General features: G+C 39.2%; 1 protein-coding gene across 1 annotated transcript in view; it reads right to left on the bottom strand.

Annotated features, from left to right (window-relative positions):
• Positions 1–13,346, bottom strand: part of ncoa4 (nuclear receptor coactivator 4) — a gene marked incomplete at its 3' end in the record, with an annotated part of 38,385 nt that overhangs the window by 4,776 nt on the left and 20,263 nt on the right. The window lies entirely within an intron of this gene.

Genomic DNA, 13,346 nt, shown 5'->3' with positions numbered 1-13,346 from the left:
TAAAGTGTCGAAACAAATGCAGAATGTGGGCGTGGCCTATAATTTTTTTTTTTATTGCGATAGCATAAAATGAGCTTCGGACGCGAAACTTGGGTCGCACGTCAAAGCCCACGACTTTTTTGAGAATGTAAAAAAAAAACGGAATTTTTCAAAAAAACTGCTCACTAGCGCCCCCTATTGTGTGGTAGTCACATATAGTTTCTCAGAATTTCACGAATTTTGGCACAGACATTCCTCATGGAATTGCAGACATATTTTTCATTAGCCCCGCCCCCCAAGAAGTCGGCCATTTTGAAAAATGTCAGTTTTTCATGCATTTCAAGCCCATTCTTGCGAACTCCTAGGATAATGATCGGGAAAATTCCAATCCAGGACACGTTCAGCCCCTATCCAATATGATGCTAAATTGAGAAGAACATTTTTGATAGCTCAATCGTGGAGGTCGTAAGCTAACAGCAAATACACAATTTTTGACGATGTACATGTCGCAAATCACTCCAAACTACTCGGATATAGTTATTCCGATATTCACAAAACGCTGTATACATATTGCTATTATTATTGCACACATATTTCAAATTGCTTTCCATTAGCCCCGCCCCCCAGAAAGTTGGCCATTTTGGAAAATGTGCGTTTTTCAGCCATTTTAAGCACATTCTTGCGAACTCCTCCTAGGGGAATGATTGGAAAATTTCCAATCCAGGACAAGTTCAGCCCATTTCGAATGTGATGCTAAATTGCGAAGGAATAATTGATCGCTCAAATGATGAGCTCGTAAGTGAACGGAGAATGTTCCATTTTTGAAGATTTACATTTCACAAATTACTACAAACTACTCGCATATAGTTTTTCCGATATTCACGAAACGCTGTATACACATTGCTATTATAATTACACACATATTTCAAATTGCTTTTCATTAGCCCCGCCCCCCAGAAAGTTGGCCATTTTGAAAAATGGTGTTTTTCAACCATTTTAAGGACATTTTTGCTAATTCCTCCTAGGGGTATGATCGGAAAAATTCCAATCCAGGACAAATTCAACCCCTATCCCTATTATATGATTTTAAATTGCGAAGAAAATAGTTGCTAGCTCAAACGGGGAGCTCGTAAGCTAACGGAGAATGTACCATTTTTGACGATTTACATGTCACAAATTAATCCAAACTACTACATTTCCATTTTTGGAAACCTTTACAAAGTGGCACCGTAACTCCGATTGACCTGAAATTTTGCACACGTATTCGGGTGGACCTGCTCTACATAGTATCTCCTTGAACCCCAAAGCTCCGCCTACTTCATTTGTTATAAATTAGCATAATGTTAAAAACAGTGAAATATTACCTTAAATTTCAATTTCTTGTTTTTCAAAGCCAAACTTAGTATACAGCATCGGTGGAGGGTCAGACACATTACCGTAGAAAATGAGCATGTTCAGTCGATAAATATGGCCGTCATTAATCTAAACCTGTTTGCAAAAAGGCAGGGCTTACAAAGAAATGCTCATAACTGTTTAGGGTTAGGGTTTAGGGCTAGGGTTACCCCTAACCCCCACACACACACCGGCTCTGCTGGCGGTAAATTCAATTACAACAGACACCTATACACTCCACAACACACACCTACTGAATGTAAAACACACACAAACAGCTCCTAAAGCATATCATGTATATCAGGATACAGCCCTTGTTTATTTTATAATGTGGAGCACTATATGGTTTCATGAAACATATCTACTGTATACTTGTAGATATCTACTAAAGCATACAAATACAGTGTGTGATGTAGGCCTGTTACATATATTATTGCTGTTCTCACTGTAAACATTGCACCTGAATGAAAGCAGTTGTATTAAAAAAGGAAATAGCCTAACCTCCAGGGGAGATGTGATTAGTGAGTAAACAAACGGTAAAGGGCAGAAAGTCTGATGCACATTTGATCGTCTTGAAAAACTTATAATCACAACGGGAACAGTTTGCAGAGCTGTGCTTCGTTGACATCCAGCCATGCGTCACGCCTCTTTTAAACATCACTGTTGGCTGAAATCAACTCCGGAGAACTCATCAGTGTATCCTCGGTTATAGCTCCTCCAGAGAGACTCCTCTCTCCTCTCTCCTCTCTCCTCTAAATCAGTGTATCCTCGGTTATAGCTCCTCCAGAGAGACTCCTCTCTCCTCTCTCCTCTCTCCTCTCTCCTCTCTCCTCTAAATCAGTGTATCCTCGGTTATAGCTCCTCCAGAGAGACTCCTCTCTCCTCTCTCCTCTCTCCTCTCTCCTCTCTCCTCTAAATCAGTGTATCCTCGGTTATAGCTCCTCCAGACAGCCTCCTCTCTCCTCTCTCCTCTCTCCTCTCTCCTCTCTCCTCTAAATCAGTGTATCCTAGGTTACGGCTCCTCCAGAGAGACTCCTCTCTCCTCTCTCCTCTCTCCTCTCTCCTCTCTCCTCTAAATCAGTGTATCCTAGGTTACGGCTCCTCCAGAGAAACTCCTCTCTCCTCTCTCCTCTCTCCTCTCTCCTCTCTCCTCTAAATCAGTGTATCCTCGGTTAAGGCTCCTCCAGAGAGACTCCTCTCTCCTTTCTCCTCTCTCCTCTCTCCTCTCTCCTTTCTCCTCTCTCCTCTAAATCAGTGTATCCTCGGTTATAGCTCCTCCAGAGAGACTCCTCTCTCCTCTCTCCTCTCTCCTCTCTCCTCTCTCCTCTCTCCTCTAAATCAGTGTATCCTCGGTTACGGCTCCTCCAGAGAGACTCCTCTCTCCTCTCTCCTCTCTCCTCTCTCCTCTAAATCAGTGTATCCTCGGTTACGGCTCCTCCAGACAGCCTCCTCGATAATCGATCCTCGACGAGGCTTTAGAGAAATTTGTTTTCCTTCGAGACGGCGCGCCAACATCCGTTTCCGGGTCGCTGCCGGAGGACCTGGGAGTCTGGGACGAGAAAATTATAGAAATGAGAAACGTCTCATTTCCGAGGACTCGCGCGTCGGCTTGACGCCGGGACGACCGGCTGCCCTCCCCGACAGGCGCACGGACGCGAAGGCCCGCTCATCACTGCGCGCACAAGTGCGACCGCAGTTTTTATTATTATTATTAAGGAAAGAGGGGGTCGTATTGTCAAACTGATATTCTTTACAAACTGTGAATCACAACAGAGCTAACCAATCAGAGCACTCTGGGTTTCTTTAATAAATCAATAATGAAAATGTTTCACTTTTTTTTTCAGAATTTCAATTTTTTTCCTCAAAATGTATTAAAAATCTTTTTCAAACAGAAAATTCCCTCTGTGTCCTGAGTACTGATATACTCCTGTGTGTTCTGAATACTGATATACTCCTGTGTGTCCTGAGTACTGATATACTCCTGTGTTCTGAATACTGATATACTCCTGTGTTCTGAGTACTGATATACTCCTGTGTTCTGAATACTGATATACTCCTGTGTCCTGAATACTGATATACTCCTGTGTTCTGAGTACTGATATACTCCTGTGTTCTGAATACTGATATACTCCTGTGTCCTGAATACTGATATACTCCTGTGTCCTGAATACTGATATACTCCTGTGTTCTGAATACTGATATACTCCTGTGTGTCCTGAATACTGATATACTCCTGTGTTCTGAATACTGATATACTCCTGTGTTCTGAATACTGATATACTCCTGTGTTCTGAATACTGATATACTCCTGTGTGTTCTGAATACTGATATACTCCTGTGTTCTGAATACTGATATACTCCTGTGTTCTGAGTACTGATATACTCCTGTGTTCTGAGTACTGATATACTCCTGTGTTCTGAATACTGATATACTCCTGTGTCCTGAATACTGATATACTCCTGTGTCCTGAATACTGATATACTCCTGTGTTCTGAGTACTGATATACTCCTGTGTGTCCTGAATACTGATATACTCCTGTGTTCTGAATACTGATATACTCCTGTGTTCTGAATACTGATATACTCCTGTGTGTTCTGAATACTGATATACTCCTGTGTTCTGAATACTGATATACTCCTGTGTTCTGAATACTGATATACTCCTGTGTTCTGAATACTGATATACTCCTGTGTTCTGAATACTGATATACTCCTGTGTGTTCTGAATACTGATATACTCCTGTGTTCTGAATACTGATATACTCCTGTGTTCTGAATACTGATATACTCCTGTGTGTTCTGAATACTGATATACTCCTGTGTTCTGAATACTGATATACTCCTGTGTTCTGAATACTGATATACTCCTGTGTGTTCTGAGTACTGATATACTCCTGTGTCCTGAATACTGATATACTCCTGTGTTCTGAGTACTGATATACTCCTGTGTTCTGAATACTGATATACTCCTGTGTCCTGAATACTGATATACTCCTGTGTTCTGAATACTGATATACTCCTGTGTTCTGAGTACTGATATACTCCTGTGTTCTGAGTACTGATATACTCCTGTGTTCTGAATACTGATATACTCCTGTGTGTCCTGAATACTGATATACTCCTGTGTTCTGAATACTGATATACTCCTGTGTTCTGAGTACTGATATACTCCTGTGTGTTCTGAGTACTGATATACTCCTGTGTGTTCTGAATACTGATATACTCCTGTGTTCTGAATACTGATATACTCCTGTGTTCTGAGTACTGATATACTCCTGTGTGTTCTGAGTACTGATATACTCCTGTGTGTTCTGAGTACTGATATACTCCTGTGTTCTGAATACTGATATACTCCTGTGTTCTGAGTACTGATATACTCCTGTGTTCTGAATACTGATATACTCCTGTGTTCTGAGTACTGATATACTCCTGTGTTCTGAATACTGATATACTCCTGTGTTCTGAATACTGATATACTCCTGTGTGTCCTGAATACTGATATACTCCTGTGTTCTGAATACTGATATACTCCTGTGTTCTGAATACTGATATACTCCTGTGTGTTCTGAATACTGATATACTCCTGTGTTCTGAGTACTGATATACTCCTGTGTGTTCTGAGAACTGATATACTCCTGTGTGTTCTGAATACTGATATACTCCTGTGTTCTGAATACTGATATACTCCTGTGTTCTGAGTACTGATATACTCCTGTGTGTTCTGAGTACTGATATACTCCTGTGTTCTGAATACTGATATACTCCTGTGTTCTGAGTACTGATATACTCCTGTGTTCTGAATACTGATATACTCCTGTGTTCTGAGTACTGATATACTCCTGTGTTCTGAGTACTGATATACTCCTGTGTGTTCTGAATACTGATATACTCCTGTGTTCTGAGTACTGATATACTCCTGTGTTCTGAGTACTGATATACTCCTGTGTGTTCTGAATACTGATATACTCCTGTGTGTTCTGAATACTGATATACTCCTGTGTTCTGAATACTGATATACTCCTGTGTTCTGAATACTGATATACTCCTGTGTTCTGAGTACTGATATACTCCTGTGTTCTGAATACTGATATACTCCTGTGTTCTGAATACTGATATACTCCTGTGTTCTGAGTACTGATATACTCCTGTGTTCTGAGTACTGATATACTCCTGTGTTCTGAATACTGATATACTCCTGTGTGTTCTGAATACTGATATACTCCTGTGTTCTGAGTACTGATATACTCCTGTGTGTCCTGAGTACTGATATACTCCTGTGTGTCCTGAATACTGATATACTCCTGTGTTCTGAATACTGATATACTCCTGTGTGTCCTGAATACTGATATACTCCTGTGTTCTGAATACTGATATACTCCTGTGTGTCCTGAATACTGATATACTCCTGTGTGTTCTGAGTACTGATATACTCCTGTGTTCTGAATACTGATATACTCCTGTGTTCTGAGTACTGATATACTCCTGTGTTCTGAGTACTGATATACTCCTGTGTTCTGAGTACTGATATACTCCTGTGTTCTGAATACTGATATACTCCTGTGTTCTGAATACTGATATACTCCTGTGTTCTGAATACTGATATACTCCTGTGTGTTCTGAGTACTGATATACTCCTGTGTTCTGAGTACTGATATACTCCTGTGTTCTGAGTACTGATATACTCCTGTGTTCTGAATACTGATATACTCCTGTGTGTCCTGAATACTGATATACTCCTGTGTTCTGAATACTGATATACTCCTGTGTTCTGAGTACTGATATACTCCTGTGTGTTCTGAGTACTGATATACTCCTGTGTGTTCTGAGTACTGATATACTCCTGTGTGTTCTGAGTACTGATATACTCCTGTGTTCTGAATACTGATATACTCCTGTGTTCTGAATACTGATATACTCCTGTGTTCTGAGTACTGATATACTCCTGTGTGTTCTGAGTACTGATATACTCCTGTGTGTTCTGAGTACTGATATACTCCTGTGTTCTGAATACTGATATACTCCTGTGTTCTGAATACTGATATACTCCTGTGTTCTGAGTACTGATATACTCCTGTGTTCTGAGTACTGATATACTCCTGTGTTCTGAGTACTGATATACTCCTGTGTTCTGAATACTGATATACTCCTGTGTGTTCTGAATACTGATATACTCCTGTGTTCTGAATACTGATATACTCCTGTGTTCTGAATACTGATATACTCCTGTGTGTTCTGAATACTGATATACTCCTGTGTTCTGAATACTGATATACTCCTGTGTTCTGAATACTGATATACTCCTGTGTGTTCTGAATACTGATATACTCCTGTGTTCTGAATACTGATATACTCCTGTGTGTTCTGAGTACTGATATACTCCTGTGTTCTGAGTACTGATATACTCCTGTGTTCTGAATACTGATATACTCCTGTGTGTTCTGAGTACTGATATACTCCTGTGTTCTGAATACTGATATACTCCTGTGTGTTCTGAATACTGATATACTCCTGTGTTCTGAATACTGATATACTCCTGTGTGTCCTGAATACTGATATACTCCTGTGTTCTGAATACTGATATACTCCTGTGTGTCCTGAATACTGATATACTCCTGTGTGTTCTGAGTACTGATATACTCCTGTGTTCTGAGTACTGATATACTCCTGTGTTCTGAGTACTGATATACTCCTGTGTTCTGAGTACTGATATACTCCTGTGTTCTGAATACTGATATACTCCTGTGTTCTGAATACTGATATACTCCTGTGTTCTGAATACTGATATACTCCTGTGTTCTGAGTACTGATATACTCCTGTGTTCTGAATACTGATATACTCCTGTGTTCTGAATACTGATATACTCCTGTGTTCTGAGTACTGATATACTCCTGTGTGTTCTGAGTACTGATATACTCCTGTGTGTTCTGAGTACTGATATACTCCTGTGTTCTGAATACTGATATACTCCTGTGTGTTCTGAATACTGATATACTCCTGTGTTCTGAATACTGATATACTCCTGTGTTCTGAGTACTGATATACTCCTGTGTTCTGAATACTGATATACTCCTGTGTTCTGAGTACTGATATACTCCTGTGTTCTGAATACTGATATACTCCTGTGTTCTGAATACTGATATACTCCTGTGTTCTGAATACTGATATACTCCTGTGTGTTCTGAATACTGATATACTCCTGTGTTCTGAATACTGATATACTCCTGTGTTCTGAGTACTGATATACTCCTGTGTTCTGAATACTGATATACTCCTGTGTTCTGAATACTGATATACTCCTGTGTTCTGAATACTGATATACTCCTGTGTTCTGAATACTGATATACTCCTGTGTTCTGAGTACTGATATACTCCTGTGTTCTGAATACTGATATACTCCTGTGTTCTGAATACTGATATACTCCTGTGTTCTGAATACTGATATACTCCTGTGTGTTCTGAGTACTGATATACTCCTGTGTCCTGAGTACTGATATACTCCTGTGTTCTGAGTACTGATATACTCCTGTGTTCTGAGTACTGATATACTCCTGTGTTCTGAATACTGATATACTCCTGTGTTCTGAATACTGATATACTCCTGTGTTCTGAGTACTGATATACTCCTGTGTGTTCTGAGTACTGATATACTCCTGTGTCCTGAATACTGATATACTCCTGTGTGTTCTGAATACTGATATACTCCTGTGTTCTGAATACTGATATACTCCTGTGTTCTGAATACTGATATACTCCTGTGTCCTGAATACTGATATACTCCTGTGTTCTGAGTACTGATATACTCCTGTGTGTCCTGAATACTGATATACTCCTGTGTCCTGAATACTGATATACTCCTGTGTGTTCTGAATACTGATATACTCCTGTGTTCTGAATACTGATATACTCCTGTGTTCTGAGTACTGATATACTCCTGTGTTCTGAATACTGATATACTCCTGTGTGTTCTGAGTACTGATATACTCCTGTGTTCTGAATACTGATATACTCCTGTGTTCTGAATACTGATATACTCCTGTGTTCTGAGTACTGATATACTCCTGTGTTCTGAGTACTGATATACTCCTGTGTTCTGAATACTGATATACTCCTGTGTTCTGAGTACTGATATACTCCTGTGTTCTGAGTACTGATATACTCCTGTGTGTTCTGAATACTGATATACTCCTGTGTTCTGAGTACTGATATACTCCTGTGTGTTCTGAATACTGATATACTCCTGTGTTCTGAATACTGATATACTCCTGTGTGTTCTGAGTACTGATATACTCCTGTGTTCTGAATACTGATATACTCCTGTGTCCTGAATACTGATATACTCCTGTGTGTTCTGAATACTGATATACTCCTGTGTTCTGAATACTGATATACTCCTGTGTGTTCTGAGTACTGATATACTCCTGTGTTCTGAGTACTGATATACTCCTGTGTTCTGAGTACTGATATACTCCTGTGTTCTGAGTACTGATATACTCCTGTGTGTTCTGAGTACTGATAAACTCCTGTGTTCTGAATACTGATATACTCCTGTGTTCTGAATACTGATATACTCCTGTGTGTTCTGAGTACTGATATACTCCTGTGTGTTCTGAGTACTGATATACTCCTGTGTTCTGAGTACTGATATACTCCTGTGTTCTGAGTACTGATATACTCCTGTGTTCTGAATACTGATATACTCCTGTGTTCTGAATACTGATATACTCCTGTGTGTTCTGAGTACTGATATACTCCTGTGTGTTCTGAGTACTGATATACTCCTGTGTGTTCTGAGTACTGATATACTCCTGTGTTCTGAATACTGATATACTCCTGTGTGTTCTGAATACTGATATACTCCTGTGTGTTCTGAGTACTGATATACTCCTGTGTTCTGAGTACTGATATACTCCTGTGTTCTGAGTACTGATATACTCCTGTGTTCTGAATACTGATATACTCCTGTGTTCTGAATACTGATATACTCCTGTGTTCTGAATACTGATATACTCCTGTGTTCTGAGTACTGATATACTCCTGTGTTCTGAGTACTGATATACTCCTGTGTTCTGAATACTGATATACTCCTGTGTTCTGAATACTGATATACTCCTGTGTTCTGAGTACTGATATACTCCTGTGTTCTGAGTACTGATATACTCCTGTGTTCTGAGTACTGATATACTCCTGTGTTCTGAATACTGATATACTCCTGTGTTCTGAATACTGATATACTCCTGTGTTCTGAATACTGATATACTCCTGTGTTCTGAATACTGATATACTCCTGTGTTCTGAATACTGATATACTCCTGTGTGTTCTGAATACTGATATACTCCTGTGTGTTCTGAGTACTGATATACTCCTGTGTGTTCTGAGTACTGATATACTCCTGTGTGTTCTGAATACTGATATACTCCTGTGTGTTCTGAGTACTGATATACTCCTGTGTGTTCTGAGTACTGATATACTCCTGTGTGTTCTGAATACTGATATACTCCTGTGTGTTCTGAGTACTGATATACTCCTGTGTGTTCTGAATACTGATATACTCCTGTGTTCTGAGTACTGATATACTCCTGTGTTCTGAATACTGATATACTCCTGTGTTCTGAGTACTGATATACTCCTGTGTTCTGAATACTGATATACTCCTGTGTTCTGAGTACTGATATACTCCTGTGTTCTGAGTACTGATATACTCCTGTGTGTTCTGAGTACTGATATACTCCTGTGTTCTGAATACTGATATACTCCTGTGTTCTGAGTACTGATATACTCCTGTGTTCTGAATACTGATATACTCCTGTGTTCTGAGTACTGATATACTCCTGTGTTCTGAATACTGATATACTCCTGTGTTCTGAATACTGATATACTCCTGTGTTCTGAGTACTGATATACTCCTGTGTTCTGAATACTGATATACTCCTGTGTTCTGAGTACTGATATACTCCTGTGTTCTGAATACTGATATACTCCTGTGTTCTGAATACTGATATACTCCTGTGTTCTGAATACTGATATACTCCTGTGTGTTCTGAATACTGATATACTCCTGTGTGTTCTGAATACTGATATACTCCTGTGTTCTGAGTACTGATATACTCCTGTGTTCTGAATACTGATATACTCCTGTGTTCTGAATACTGATATACTCCTGTGTTCTGAATACTGATATACTCCTGTGTGTTCTGAATACTGATAAACTCCTGTGTTCTGAATACTGATATACTCCTGTGTTCTGAGTACTGATATACTCCTGTGTTCTGAGTACTGATATACTCCTGTGTTCTGAGTACTGATATACTCCTGTGTTCTGAATACTGATATACTCCTGTGTTCTGAATACTGATATACTCCTGTGTTCTGAATACTGATATACTCCTGTGTTCTGAGTACTGATATACTCCTGTGTTCTGAATACTGATATACTCCTGTGTTCTGAATACTGATATACTCCTGTGTTCTGAGTACTGATATACTCCTGTGTTCTGAGTACTGATATACTCCTGTGTTCTGAATACTGATATACTCCTGTGTTCTGAATACTGATATACTCCTGTGTTCTGAATACTGATATACTCCTGTGTTCTGAATACTGATATACTCCTGTGTTCTGAATACTGATATACTCCTGTGTTCTGAGTACTGATATACTCCTGTGTTCTGAGTACTGATATACTCCTGTGTGTTCTGAGTACTGATATACTCCTGTGTTCTGAATACTGATATACTCCTGTGTTCTGAGTACTGATATACTCCTGTGTTCTGAGTACTGATATACTCCTGTGTGTTCTGAGTACTGATATACTCCTGTGTTCTGAGTACTGATATACTCCTGTGTTCTGAATACTGATATACTCCTGTGTTCTGAGTACTGATATACTCCTGTGTTCTGAGTACTGATATACTCCTGTGTTCTGAATACTGATATACTCCTGTGTTCTGAATACTGATATACTCCTGTGTTCTGAGTACTGATATACTCCTGTGTTCTGAATACTGATATACTCCTGTGTTCTGAGTACTGATATACTCCTGTGTTCTGAATACTGATATACTCCTGTGTTCTGAATACTGATATACTCCTGTGTTCTGAGTACTGATATACTCCTGTGTTCTGAGTACTGATATACTCCTGTGTTCTGAATACTGATATACTCCTGTGTTCTGAGTACTGATATACTCCTGTGTTCTGAGTACTGATATACTCCTGTGTTCTGAATACTGATATACTCCTGTGTTCTGAATACTGATAAACTCCTGTGTTCTGAATACTGATATACTCCTGTGTTCTGAATACTGATATACTCCTGTGTCCTGAATACTGATATACTCCTGTGTTCTGAATACTGATATACTCCTGTGTTCTGAATACTGATATACTCCTGTGTGTTCTGAATACTGATATACTCCTGTGTTCTGAATACTGATAAACTCCTGTGTTCTGAATACTGATATACTCCTGTGTTCTGAATACTGATATACTCCTGTGTTCTGAATACTGATATACTCCTGTGTTCTGAGTACTGATAAACTCCTGTGTTCTGAGTACTGATAAACTCCTGTGTTCTGAATACTGATATACTCCTGTGTTCTGAATACTGATATACTCCTGTGTTCTGAATACTGATATACTCCTGTGTGTTCTGAATACTGATATACTCCTGTGTTCTGAATACTGATATACTCCTGTGTTCTGAGTACTGATATACTCCTGTGTGTTCTGAATACTGATATACTCCTGTGTCTGAATACTGATATACTCCTGTGTGTTCTGAATACTGATATACTCCTGTGTTCTGAGTACTGATATACTCCTGTGTTCTGAGTACTGATATACTCCTGTGTTCTGAATACTGATATACTCCTGTGTTCTGAATACTGATATACTCCTGTGTGTTCTGAATACTGATATACTCCTGTGTTCTGAATACTGATATACTCCTGTGTTCTGAGTACTGATATACTCCTGTGTTCTGAATACTGATATACTCCTGTGTTCTGAATACTGATATACTCCTGTGTGTTCTGAATACTGATATACTCCTGTGTTCTGAATACTGATATACTCCTGTGTTCTGAGTACTGATATACTCCTGTGTGTTCTGAATACTGATATACTCCTGTGTCCTGAATACTGATATACTCCTGTGTGTTCTGAATACTGATATACTCCTGTGTTCTGAGTACTGATATACTCCTGTGTTCTGAATACTGATATACTCCTGTGTTCTGAGTACTGATATACTCCTGTGTTCTGAATACTGATATACTCCTGTGTTCTGAGTACTGATATACTCCTGTGTTCTGAATACTGATATACTCCTGTGTTCTGAATACTGATATACTCCTGTGTGTTCTGAATACTGATATACTCCTGTGTTCTGAGTACTGATATACTCCTGTGTTCTGAATACTGATATACTCCTGTGTTCTGAGTACTGATATACTCCTGTGTTCTGAGTACTGATATACTCCTGTGTGTTCTGAATACTTATATACTCCTGTGTTCTGAATACTGATATACTCCTGTGTTCTGAATACTGATATACTCCTGTGTTCTGAGTACTGATATACTCCTGTGTTCTGAATACTGATATACTCCTGTGTTCTGAATACTGATATACTCCTGTGTTCTGAATACTGATATACTCCTGTGTTCTGAATACTGATATACTCCTGTGTTCTGAGTACTGATATACTCCTGTGTGTTCTGAATACTTATATACTCCTGTGTTCTGAATACTGATATACTCCTGTGTTCTGAATACTGATATACTCCTGTGTTCTGAGTACTGATATACTCCTGTGTGTTCTGAGTACTGATATACTCCTGTGTGTTCTGAATACTGATATACTCCTGTGTTCTGAATACTGATATACTCCTGTGTTCTGAATACTGATATACTCCTGTGTTCTGAGTACTGATATACTCCTGTGTTCTGAATACTGATATACTCCTGTGTGTT

This window comes from Notothenia rossii, assembly GCF_949606895.1.
Source record: "Notothenia rossii genome assembly, contig: scaffold_103, whole genome shotgun sequence".
In the NCBI taxonomy this organism is placed as follows: Eukaryota; Metazoa; Chordata; class Actinopteri; order Perciformes; family Nototheniidae; genus Notothenia; species Notothenia rossii.
This window is presented reverse-complemented; position numbering and strand designations above follow the sequence as displayed.